The sequence below is a fragment of the Neolamprologus brichardi genome, chromosome 4, assembly GCF_056152115.1.
Source record: "Neolamprologus brichardi isolate AB-2024 chromosome 4, ASM5615211v1, whole genome shotgun sequence".
Taxonomy (NCBI): Eukaryota; Metazoa; Chordata; class Actinopteri; order Cichliformes; family Cichlidae; genus Neolamprologus; species Neolamprologus brichardi.
Window position 1 is genome coordinate 13,731,251 of NC_142107.1, and position 13,850 is coordinate 13,745,100.

The window sequence follows — 13,850 nt, forward strand, 5'->3', positions numbered from 1 at the left end:
CCACAGCCTAATTGGGTAGCAGGTATAAACATGTGAGCAAATGAACAATAAATATAAGATCTGAAATGCTGTTATGTCGCTCAATCAGGCTCACATTTCAGGTAGCAATTAAACCTGTTTATATTTAAGCTTCACTTGTAAATAATTTGGTAAGGGAATGATGTATTGGCTCACTATCCCTTTCAGATTCTACCACAGGCAGGTAGAGAGAGGTTTATATGTAATATAGCTATATAGATACACACAGCTATTCAATGGCGCATTCACATTAATCCAGAAGAGATGAACCCAAGACACCAGCATCAAACAATCAGGCCTCTCAATGTTTATTCAGTCTGTTCAGTCAAGTATACTGCAGTGTAGCTAACGGAAAGGAAGGTCTTCCAAAGAAAGGCGGTTCTTTGTTGTTAGCAGCTCATACTGAGCTGTAACAGTCTTTGTATATCTGTTGCTTTGTTAATTTTGACAATTTTGAATCCAAAGTCCATCTCAACATGCTGACTACAAGTGACCTGGAGACTGGACCTTGAATACACAGGAGGATAAATATATACAGTGTCTCATGTAATGTTATCTGACGATAATGTAAATCAATTCTATTGAATAAACTGATGTTTTGGTCTTACAGAACATGTTAGAGGCCAGTCTTATGCAGACTGCTAGTCTATGATATTTTCCCTCTTTATCTCGGATAAATGTTGTATGTTTCAAAATTGAGAATGAATATGTTATTAAAATAATTAAAAGTTATTTAGGCTTATAATCCACCCTGGTTCAAGGCTTCCAATAAATGAATAAAAAAATGTTCTTTGCCCTGGAGAAGTGTCTTTCTGTTGTCTTTCTTGTATGAAAGCACCAGTTATCTATGATAAGCCTGGTTGAGTGAAATGTCTATGTAAGTCCCCCTGATTTAATTCCTCATTTATGTTGTCAGGCAAACAAAAGTGCCCCAGGCACACGTAAGGCTGTGAACCCTTTAAATGTGTTTTGGAAAAGTCTGAACTGATGAGTGAGTTGTGCTTAAGCAAGGAGGAAATTTCCAGCAACACGTTGCTTTCACAAACACAGGGGCACACTTTGCACAGCTGTGATTCACCACTGGCTTAAAGTTAAATCTGCAACGTTGTTTATAAATCCATCAAAGAAAAGGCATAAAAAAAATGAAATTCTATTAATGAAATCCATAAAGTCAAAAACATGCTAAGCTTGAATGTTCATTCCCTGGATCTCTCACAAAGCCTCGAGTGGTAAAGGCAAACAATGGTGATCATTAGCTGTATCATAAAGAGCATCAGCTAATGATCCCGGTAACCTTTCAGCCTGTATACAGAGGTCCTCTGCTTAGCGGCGGAAGTCAAGCGTGAAAATTTGAGGTACCAGATTTCCAAAGCTGTGTGGAGAGATGTGTGATTTGTTTTGATGCTGTTACTAAGTATTCATTTAGGAAGCACAAATACAATATGTGTATACTTTCAGTGCGTGCATGGCATTACACAATATCATAGAAACCTGCGTTATTTCTTCAATAGCAGTGCTATTGAAGCACTATTCAATAGTGCTGTGATGGAAAGAAGGTATTGTTTTGGATTTTCTGATGGCTGGACCACAGACAAACCTCTAGCTTTTAAAATTCTTCCCTTTCAGCCTTTACTACACTACGCATCTTGAGCTCTCTGTGGTTGTATGGAAAACTGGCCAGTGGTAAACTTGGTAATTGTTTCTTTCTGAGATAGTAGCAGAAAATAATTGCTGTCAGAGCCTTGACCTTTTTTGCTAGCTGCATTTGAAGGAAGAATAGTTTGCATACCTTCTATTGATTTATCCAAGACAAATGCTACCTTTCTGTGCTCTTTGTGCAGTGCAGATGCAGTATGACTCAGCGCCACGTTATATGGCATTAATGTCTTCAATTAACCATCGGTATACAACACCTCCATGCATTTATCCATGTTCTAAATAAAAAAGACATATAAAAGCTGAAAGGGAAAAGAAAAACAAATATGCTAAACTTGCTGTCAGAAAAGGCTCTATTCTAGTAGATATCATATTGTCTTCGACAGAAGTAACAAGTGTTTTTCTACAGCTACATTGACACCTCAAGTGTGTTTATGCACTCTAACAAGACTTTTCCGTCTGGGCCTGTCAGCGTGTCAAGAAGCCTTTTGACAGTGCTGAAGTTCACACCATGTTCATTTTGTCAAGTTTATCCCCCACCCTCGACATATGACCAGCAGCGGAGCAAACGTCAACACTAAACCTCTGGATCATAAAACGCAGACATGAGGAGAGGTTCTGGGTTAGCCAGGGGTAAGATGAGGATTTGTTCAATGCAAAGCTGGAGGTGGAGCACAGCACTGCCTTGACATGGAACCCAAAGCTGTACATCATCACAGTGAGCTATTGCAAGCACTAGGAGCTTGGCGCGTATCAAAGTTCTGATTTTGTTCAAAAGGTGCACTTTGCCATTATTCATGTCACTGTAGCGTGACATGAATAAGGCGTCATATATCTAATCTGGCTGTAAAACGTCACCTCAACTGAGAAAGGACTTTTGAGCCCTTTGCACTAGTTTGCCTTTTCAATTTTATGTGTATTTGTTTGTACGGTTCCACCGTGACATGCTGAGATGACTACAAATTAAACGACTCATACAACTGCTTATAAACGTTTGTCATAACTTTCTAATTAAAAACAAGTGTGGAGCTGTACAATAACTTAGAAGTGAACAGAAATACTTCCAAATCCGCTGCTTCGCTCACGTCTAGTGCTCGCGGCTATTTCCTAGCCAGGCAACCAGATCATAGCAGCCTCATCTTAAGCTTGCGAGAGTTCACAGGTCCCATTCAGCCACTGTTAAACTTGAGTCGTGAGTGGAGCTGACTAACCCTGACAACTGTGGCTCACCAAATTCTGTTTGATCAGGGATCAGCCTGCTGAAAACACTGCAAGGCATGATGTCGCAGGATGTCTCTTGTGGGCGATGTGAAATAAGTGTTGACAATTTAAAACATGGTAAATTAGCAAATCGGAAATGTTCTCATCGAGTTAGCACGCCTGGAAGGTGCCAGTCGAGTCCTTTTAGTTCATCCCAATGGTAAGGAATGAGTTCATCAGCCAAAATGATGTGCACATATCTAAAGTTTTTTATTGTCTTGCAAAGAGTTTGACTTACTTTTATGAGGAACATTTCTCTGTGGCCACCTTAAATCTGTTTTTAGTGTTTATAAAGCTTAAAACGGTCCTTATCCATTCTGGAAACAAGTAGCATTTAATGTGGAAACTCCAGTGCGTGTACCCGGGGAAGGACCTCACAATGAAGTGGGAGTGATTTTGTGTCAGGCTTTTAAATATCTGGAATGAATCGTGTCTTATAGTTAAGGTTTTAGGATTGAGATTAAGTAGAGGGTAGAGTAGAGAGTTAGTAAGAAACATGACATTCAATGTTTTTTAGAGCTATTATATCAAAGTATTATAAAGAATTCACAAATAAAATAATTGTAGATAAAAATGTGTCATTAGAAAACAAAGTGCTTTTCATGGCTTTTCATTCTTTCTGTCTAAAGAAGCTTCTTTTAAAAAATAAAAATAAAAAAGATGAATTGCTTCACACCAGGCTCTTATAATGTAGGTCAGATATCAGGCTTTATTTTAGTTTGTTCGTTATTTGTACGAGGATAAAAGACAAGGAGCAGGAGAGAGGAGAAGAGGAGATAGGGTGAAAAGAGAGAAAGCTCTTTGAAAGGAGTAAAGAGCCTCTGAACGGTCTGAGCCATAGGCATGCTGTTTCTGGGTGGAAGCTGAGTTCCTGATGAGCTAAAAGCAATTTTTCAAAGTTTGTAGGGCATGAAGCCATCTTTAAAGCTGACAGGTCTTTGATCCTGTGGTTTGCCATGATTCGTTTCTGATTAATGTGGAATTTGGTCCTTCATTCATGCGGATACGTCTCACGCACACACAAACACACAGATGCGCACACGCATACACATGCACTGATCCTGAATTCGTATTCTGCCTCTACACATTCACACAGCGCTGACAGACCAAATGTGAGAGACGTCAACATGCAGCTGATTCCAAAAGGAAAAAACAGTATCCCAGTGCAGTAGGGAACACGACTTGTTTTCCTCTAGTTTCATGTGTTTGAAGACCAAGTAAAGAAAAATTACCCCCGAAGGCAAAATTTTAGAGATTAAAAAAAAACATAAAGACACAGGGAAAGAATTTGTTAAATAAGTGATTTGTGACTATCATACTCCTGGGAAGTGTTTTCCATAAGAATTTACTGCAGTGTACTAAATACCTTGCAGTTCAAACCAGGCCACAGTAAACAGAGGAAGTTCCAGGTGAAATGGGGAAACATTATCTTTAATTTTATTTGCCTTTAGATATAAAATCCATGCCTGCAGGGCAAAGAAAATAAAACTGTCAACACTTTTGTGAGCTCCCTCTGTATCTTTAACTGCAGCAGACAGCTGAACTTCATACCCTCTTTGGCTCAGTTTGAAGGAAGTCGACAAATGTTGTAAGACAGCACTTCTAATCCTGACCTGAAAGTGGCATCCGTCCATTTCCAACTGTTCGTGCTAGCCAGGCTGATGATGGCAAAAACAGAAAACAATACACTCTAAACATCGTAAAGTCAATTTATAGCTATAGCACAATTCATATACAGGTTTGAAAGGCACTAAAGCACCCACACACACACACACACACACACACACATAAACATATAGTTTAAAAAAAATCATGTCCTTATCCTGACTACTACACTATCATACTGAGGCAAATTCTGCCCTGGCAGCTAGCAAAGCGCTCAGTGGAGTTATAATATGCTTTATTATACTCGACCCATCCAGCTGAAGATGAATTGGACCCTAAATATAATCTTCAAGGGGAGCAAAAAGTGCATTACAGTAATCTAATTGTGAGGTGAATACATGGATCACTTTTTGTGAGTCAGGAAACTCTTATGTTTGGATTCTTTTTTTTTTTAATGATTACTGAGCCCTGCCATAATAGCAGTGGTGGAGTGCTGTGAGTACAGTTGGACATCAATAAAAACACTCAGGTTTCTGCCTTTGTACTTTTTCGGCATGAGGTTTTTTTTTTATTTCTTGGAGTTGGAGAAAGTTTTGAAATATTGAGTGCTTGAGATCATCAGTGCATCTTTCAAGCTTTTCAGGTTGTCTAAGCAACGTAACACATGCAGCTGTATGTCAGATTGATAGTGGGATTTATTGTGTTTCAGTATGATGGTTCCAAGAAAGCGAAAAGACTGAATAACAGTGGACAAAGGGGTGACTCCCATGAAACACCTCAGAAAATGTGGAATTCTTCAGACTTGAAGTTGTTGAGAGATGCAGTTGAAGTCCATCCATCTATCCAGCCTATTTCAGCTGTCATGGAGTAACAGGCATAGCCTGGATAAACTTATTTTTTCCAATTAACCTAATCCATGCGCACATATGTCTTTGGACTTTTGGAGAAAGCTGGAGTGTCTGTAGAGAACCCACACAAGCATAGGGAAAACATGCAAAATCAAAATGTCTCAGCTGACCACTGGATTTGAATCCAGGACTTTCTTGCTCCACGGTAACAGCACTAATCAGTGCACCACATCTACCTTAGTGCTACACTACTGTGATACCTGCAGTTAAAGGTCGTCCTTTTAAACCCTTTGGAAACATGATCAGTATAACACATGGAACGTCACATATGCACTGTCACTGACTGAGTGGAAGCTTTCTAAATATATTAAGAATTAGTGAGGAAATTGTCTAAATAATAAAATGCAGCACCAATTACATCTGTTTAGTGTAATCATTGTTCAAATGTTGTGAGTCCTTTAACAAGAGGCATTTCAGTGCTTTTTCAGTGTTTCCAGCAGTGACTGAAATAATAAGAAGAAGGTGAGCTTCCTCAATCCTGGGTCTGGTGTTACTGATAAGTCAACATGAGCAGATTGTTTGAAATAAAATTGAGAAAAAAAAAAGTCTAGAAATGTAAATATGGTCTGTGATCTGAAAGGAGAATTATACCACGTTCAGATTTTCCATCTTCAAATCAATCCAGGCAAGTGCTGAATGTACTCAAAGGAAAGATGTTTGCCTATGATGGTGAAGGAAATCAGGTCCTGGCTAAACACGTCAAGGTGTTTTCCTTAAAATTTTCAGCTCCATTCACCATCATATAGCGTGAGGGCAATCATGCTGAGGAAAACCTTCTCTTCCCTCTTTTCTTTATGTTTCCCGAGTCCGGCTGTATCACACCACATCGAAAAGCCTCAGCAATTATTCGGTTATTCATTCAAACCTTACTCTTCTCTGTGTTTCTCTTTGATGACTTTCATTAAATCACTATGTGAGACAACAGGCTGAACCCCAAAGGCCAGTTGTTCCATTCTGTGGGTGTGCACCAGCTGGTCCAAGTTATGTTGGGAAACTATTATAGAAGCTCTTCAAATCTGCTTTCTTTTTCCTCCAATGCAGCACAGAGAAGAAATTCTGCTACAGTTTTACAGCCATTGGACTACAACACATCTCTCTTTCAGCCAATGCCTTACAAATGGGGCAAAAGACCTGTCACAGTATGGATTTAAATGTGTTAATTTCAGCTTTTAGTTGCAGAATAAATCTTTATCTAGGTCATCCATCTTACATAAAGGATAGAGACTCTTTTTTTTTCCTGTTGTGTTCCTTCACGTGTCACTTCGTATTTAGATTTCGGGTTAGTGAGTGTCTTTGGAGCACATTTACACCAGGCTGCTGTGTAAGTCTTGGAAGGTGAGCCTGCAGACCCATCAAGATTTGTTTAAGTCAAATACCCAGCCTGGTATTTCTTTTATTCAGAGATATTACAACCCCGTAAGTGATTCATAAACATCTTAACGCTCAGTATGAATGTTTCTGTCAGGGCTCTGTGTGCGGGCAGGCGGAGAGGAGGATCCAAACGCAGGACTCAGACACTAACTTGAAACTCAAAAACCTCAGCTTTATTGCTGGTACGAAAACAAAACATGAAGTGAACACTGACTATGGAAAACAGAAACACACAGGCATAATCTGATGGTATGACGCGACACAGGGCTAATATACACAGGGTGGTAATCAGGGAATGGGTAACAGGAGGGAGACACAGCTGGGAGAGATCAGGGCTAACGAGACAGGGGGAGCTAAGCTGCACACACTAACATAAGACAAAGACTTTCACAATAAAACAGGAAACAAGAAACCACTAAACAAAGATGCAGACCCGACACTGAGAGACAGACTAGACACTGAACAGAAACTGCAATACACATGAGAACCCAAAACCTAAGAACTGATCCCTCACCGAGAATAACAGAAACACATCTATAATGATAATAATAATAATAAAAAAAAACAAAGCACCAGAACATCAGAAAACAATCCATAATGCAAAAATAAACCAAAATATAAGAAACTCAAAATGCTGGGTAAACACTGACCTAGAACCGTAACAGCTGCAACTGACAATCAGATGTGTGCGTGGGTTTACACATGTATGGATCGCAAGTGGTCAGTATCCATTATAGACAGAGTATATATCAGTGTCTGAAGCACTGACTGTTAATATAAGAAGACTACGAATCATAAGTGCCCAATTTTGGATGAAAGGGTGGCAAACCACCCAAGCGAGGATGCAGCTATAACCTGCATACATGGATTGCCTGGCTAATTATAACATATAAATAAATAAAAAATATGTTATTTACTCAAATTAAAATGCACGTTTCTTGGATAGTTTGTGGCACACAGCAAGCTATATTAATTGTCAGAAATGAGTGTATTAATTAATTCTATATAGTCAACACTACACATACAATTAACAAGTTTAGGTTCAGTGACTCAGATTGGTGCAGATCAAGTTTAGCAGGCAACTGGGGAAACCTACCTGTCATTAAAAGCAGCCGGGTAAGATGAAGAGGTGATTTCTTTAAAGGAAGGAGAAAAAAAAAAGAAGCTTCACCACTACCATTTTGCATTTGTTATAAATGCAAATATTAGACGTAGAGACCGAATTTCTTTTTTCATACCAAGCTGTTGGTCTGATTATTTCACATGAGAGTTGTGGAGTCTCCCTAGCTTTGTTTTTTATTCACTGAATTTGCCGCTTGATCTGAATATGCGACTTTATTTATACCCTGTTTCTGCTTGACATGCATTTCTATTTAACTTGGAGTTTGGTGTTGTGAAATAATTCATTCGAAAGGACGTGGAAAAAAAAGTTGAATAAACAAAACAAAGGGCCGCTAATGCTGCTGGTTTATGAGAAGAACTAAAGTGTGCTGCATGGTTAAAGTGGGCATATTAAAAGCATTATAAAACAACAATCAGGATTTAAAAAAAAATAAACAGAGTAGTCAGATATGTTTGAGAAATATTACATTTAATGGAAACCTTCAACAGAAGGCCAAAAAACATTTCCTAACCTCAAGTACAGAGAGTTTTATGTGGGCTTGCAGGCGACCACCCACTCAATGCTTCTCTCTGTTCGGCTCTTTTTCTCCTGACTTAGCCACCGCTTCAACCTTCTATAGCACACGGAAGAAAGAAAAAAAAGGTCTAGGTGATGATGATGTGGGTGGCTGAATGGCTCATCTTCGTGACTGCTTAAATACTGACACGCAAGACTGTCTAGCTAATGCCACGTCAAATTTACAGTACGGAGATATTAACCCTGCAACGTGAAATTATTAAGTTCACACCATTAAACAGTTTGCATTCCTTTTCAGTACAGCCTTTCCACCAGCCAGTGACCCATAGCTCAGAGGACTAGGACACGCTCTGTATTAGGAGAGACAAGGCAGACTAATTTAATTATTTCTGCTGTGATACAATTGTTATCGTGATTGTAATGACAGTTATGTTCAGAAAAATGCCTGTTTTCTGTGAGTTGGTGCTTTCCATTCCCACATTAGTCTTTGCTGTCTGTTTAAGGTTTCCTGGGATTTGCTGAAATTATTTCAATATTATATATGTGACAAGAGTTCATTTGTAGGTCAGACATTTAGCTTCATCTGTCTATCATTGTAGACTACTTCACAGGCTACATCTCAAGTGGGAGGTGCAGTAAAACCATGGCTGAACACAAAATCTTTAAAGGTGCAAACCCTCACATCAGGAATAATTTGGTCCTAAAAATAAATAACAGGGTTTTTGTTTTTTTTTTTTGATTTGACCAACTACACCACACTAGGAATAGTTTGGTGTTGGAAAATTGGAGTTATGAATGACTCCTCCGCAATTTACATACTTTTTCTCAGTCATGCAGTTGGCTACATTGGACCTGTGTTGAGTAATAAGTAAGGAGAGTATTTGGTATCAATGTGGCAAATACATGATGCACAGGTCTTGCATCTCCATGACGGCAATGAGCGACGCACAATCCAAGGAGAGCAGCTGTCTCAGGGGGCAGACTCAGACTCAGGTGTTTGACACCTAGAATGTGCTAATTGCTGCAAAGATGCTGATGTTGTGTAATTCTCCTACGCTTACAATCACAACCGAATGAAAAGAAAGAATGGGATCCAGAGGGTACGGGGAAGTTTGGTACATCTGTTTACAACTGAGTTTGATAGCCACACTTGGCTAATTAATGATTACCATTTGATTGGTAGCAGAAATCTGTGCTCCTCTCATGTTATAGTTTGCATTTTTGCTTCAAGTTGAAGCACCAATGTCTCAAAAGGGCAAATGTGGCAACAGGAAAAAGAAATGAAAGCTTGTCATCTTATTGACAATGACTGACAGCGCTCCCCTGATACCATGGCAACATAAGCAGTTCTGCTCAATAGAACCCATGACGAATCAGGACCTTGATGTTCACTGCTTACCAAATGAGGACAACAGGGGGAGGGAGATCAAGGGCAGAACTCATTCAGATCAGGAATAGGTCACCAGCTTTATAGAGGCAATGAAATATGATCGCCGGAGTGGATTTCCTCCTTACTGGGGATCAATTAAATGCTCAGTATCATGAATTATGAACATGTAAAGAGTACATCAAGAAAAGTTATTATACACATGGCGTGGGTGTTGTATATTATTTCTGTAAATACAGAAAATGACCATTTAGTTTGTATTGCCTCATAATGAATATGTTGAGTTTGTGATGTGTTACCCTTTGTTCAGAGTGTTGATACTTCTCTCTCACATTCTTGGATCCACCAGAGGTATAAATGATCAAAAAATATGATCCAATGACTAAAGTACTGTTTTCATTTAATTAGGCATTCAATGTGATCAGAATGTGAGAAATAAAAAAGCAATCAAGAGTTCAGATTCACAGTGCTTAGCCTGCTTCAGGGACTTACCAAGAAGAAGAAGAAGAAACACATGGCCTGCTGAAAATAAGCACCAAAAACACTTATTGACTGATTGCATTTGTGTGGATGGAAGATTACCAGAGTGTGTTGGAGTGACCGTCTTGGGAAATTCCCTGTTCTATTCCCGAATTACTTTAATTTCTGTTTAATCCCAGGAGCAGGAGTTTAACAAACCAGTTAATTGCAAAATCAGATTAAATCCCTAAAAGCCTTAAAATTATCTCTGTGTGAAGTGCTTCTCAGATGCTCAAGGCAGACATATTATTGTCCCTAGGCAATTTTTATTGTGGCTTCTCTGGTAGAAGCCAACGAGTCTTTAAATCATGAATTCCCACTGCTTATCCTTGTCCAGGACGATACTGAAATATGTTTTGCAATATAACTTTATTGAATATAATGCCTCATGGACTTGTCTCTGCTCCTGCCAGAAGGAACATTTCTATATTTAAGAGCTCTGTTTTAAAAATTATTCCTATCCATTACACACTTATGTACAGACAAATACATCCAGCTAATTCTCAGACAATACAATGCCTCTTACTCCAGATTAGCAATAAGATAAATATCCTCCTGCTCTTTCTTCAAATTTCAGACAGACAACAGACCATGCAACAGACAGTCCAGTTTGTAATCCCAATGAGGGTCCTATATATCCCTCTGGGTCCAAATCTTGGATTATAAAGGTGACATTGGTGCATGGAGAGTAGAGCTATACACACCTCATTACAGAGAAAGCAGGATAAGACTGAAAAAACATAGACATGTCTGAGCTGGGTGAGGTCACAGGTGGTGAAGTCTGAACAAGCGAGGGGGGGAAAAAGCTCTTTCTTTCAAGACGTGAGGTTGAATTAGATTAGCCAAGCATGCTAAGGGTTGTTCTAGTACATTGCTGTACATTGTATAGTACATTGCCTTTCAGAAAATATAGGGTACAATTCCAATAATGGTATTCCAGTCAGGACTGGTTTTGCTGAGATACACTCTCAAAAAAACGGGTACGGTAAAAGTCCAGAGCCATCCGTGAAGACACAAATGTACCCCCAGGTTTAAATGCTGAACATAACATATACACATCTAACTATGTGTAGATTTTTGAGACTTTTACAAGGTAAACATGTTCCCATGCACTATAAACTGTATCTGCATTATTTCCGTTAGATTTAAGGTGCGGAATTAGGAGACAGTCTTCGCCTGGATAAAAAAAAAAAAGGTTCAATATAGATTTTTACTCTTAGATTTTAAGGTTTTACTCTGTACTGCACCATGATCAGCACAACAAGGAGGTCCTGGGTTTAAACCTACTTTTGTTTTCTCAGGTGCAGATGTCATCGAGAAAAAGGTTTTGCGAATTTTAAATAAATGAATAGTTTCCCTATAACTAATTATAATGTTCTGTTACATTAAGACATAATCTGTTGTGACACTCTGTTGTACCTCCAAAGGTTTAATGAGGTATTTTATTTTCTGAGAGTGTAGAGTGATAAAGTCATTACAGCGGCATACAACTGGGATTTGGTAGGTCTGGCCTAATGGAGAGTCCAAAGTGGTACCAGGCAGGCGGGCGACTGCAACAAATAGTGCTGGGAGACCACAGAATGAGCATTAACGCTAGAAGTGCCTGCACTGGTTAGAGGGCACTTCTCCCTCCATACCTTTCCTCGAGGGAATCTCTGGTTACAACAAGTGGATTTCACTGACGGTGACGCAACTCCCTGTATTCACAACATCAGAGTATCTGTTATTGTCCTCTGAGAAGTCTTTTACAATAACGCCACAAAATCTGATCAACGTTAAGCTCATAAAAAATATCTATTTATAATGATTAGGATGATGATAAAACCTTGGGTATCTTTTAAATAAAACCTAATGGGCTTGCACATTGTGAATTTGGTAATCGCACTGGACACACCCTGCAGCTTGAGCTTTTCACGAGTACCGATAATGACACAAACGACTGACAGTGTTTAAGGGAAAGAGCAAAATATTTTCGGAACAACTGAACTGCGGCAGAAGAATTATGTGCGAACAAAAATTTTATGGGGATTAGATGAGAATATTTTCAAGTGCTACAGTTTGAAACAAGCACCTGAAGTACAGCTATGCTAGTGCATGAGGGCTAATTAAAGTCAAAGCAATTGCTAAGCTAAAAATGTGATTAAAACGAGGCCCGAGGACTCTTTGCACATCTGTTTCAGCTACTGATGAAGCTAAATATAAGTCACAGATCGAGAACACTGTCAACATGAACAGCACTGAAAAAGTGTTAGTGAGCTGATTGCAGCCACAGCTGTAAGGTTAAAGGGCAGGGTTTTAAGTTGTTTGATGTAACTGTTTACTGTTTGAAAATAAATTTCTTAAGAAAAATATCATTTTTACTAACACTAACCATGCTGTTCACTTCCACAGATGTTAAACAAATAAGTTCAAGCTAAAGCAGCTTATAATGGGCTTTTTTTTTATGTTGCAGTAAACCAATTTGGATGTGAATAGCTCTGCTGCATTTGAGCAAATAAGTAATCTGCATCATTATTTTCAGAATAACATGCTGAGAGATGTTTAGCTTTGCCGCATCTTATGAAAAACTGTGTTCACAAGTCTAGGTCCTGCCACCGAGGAGATCGCGAGCAGTAGCAACACATCAGAATCTGACAGCAGTGAATGCAGTAATTAGACCTGACCCGACAACTCCGAGGTGTGAGCGTGAGGCACAAATCAGTACTTTAAAGGAGCATCTGCTTCATCGTCAAATATAAATGATCCCTTGAATTTATGTAAATCAAGTTGGTCCAACTCAAAGCTAAAAAAGCCCTTTTGGAAAAGGGATTAGAGCTGGATTAGCTATGTCAGCACATACATGCCAACTCCAAGTCCACTGTCTGAGATTAATGCTTGCCCTTCCTATCGGATTAGGATTAGGGTTTGGACAATGTATAATAAATGATTAAGGGCAAGAGAGGAAGGCAACTGTTTTATTAAGCTCTAAAACAAAGTTCAGATTGTTGCTCTAGAACTTGGTTTTTTTTTTTTAACTTTCTCCCAGTTATAAATCATGTCTTAAGATACAAAACAACTACAAACAAAATTATGTGATCATATGCTAAACTTTGTGAAAATAATATTCAGAACAAAAATTAAAACATAAAGGGGCAGAGTAAGTTTTGATAATGACCTTATATCCTGTTTGTAAATGCTGCTTGATGGTGCAAGGATATTTCATCAGATAGTGAAGATGTCAGCAATCCAAATAGTAACTATTCAGTACAATGTGAAACTAAAATGATTACTGCAACATTTACTGATTTATGAATACTTTTCAGTTTCCACTCACCCTGTTTGAACCTTTTGTTAGCAAAAAAAAAAAGAGAGCGAAATAGAGAGAAAATGTCCTGTTAAAATAGAAGATATGATAGTATTAGACTTTAATACTTGGCTAACTTGGTGCAGTGGTGGTGTAGTTATTACTGTCACTTCTCTTTAAACCACCCGGGACCTTTCTGTGCTC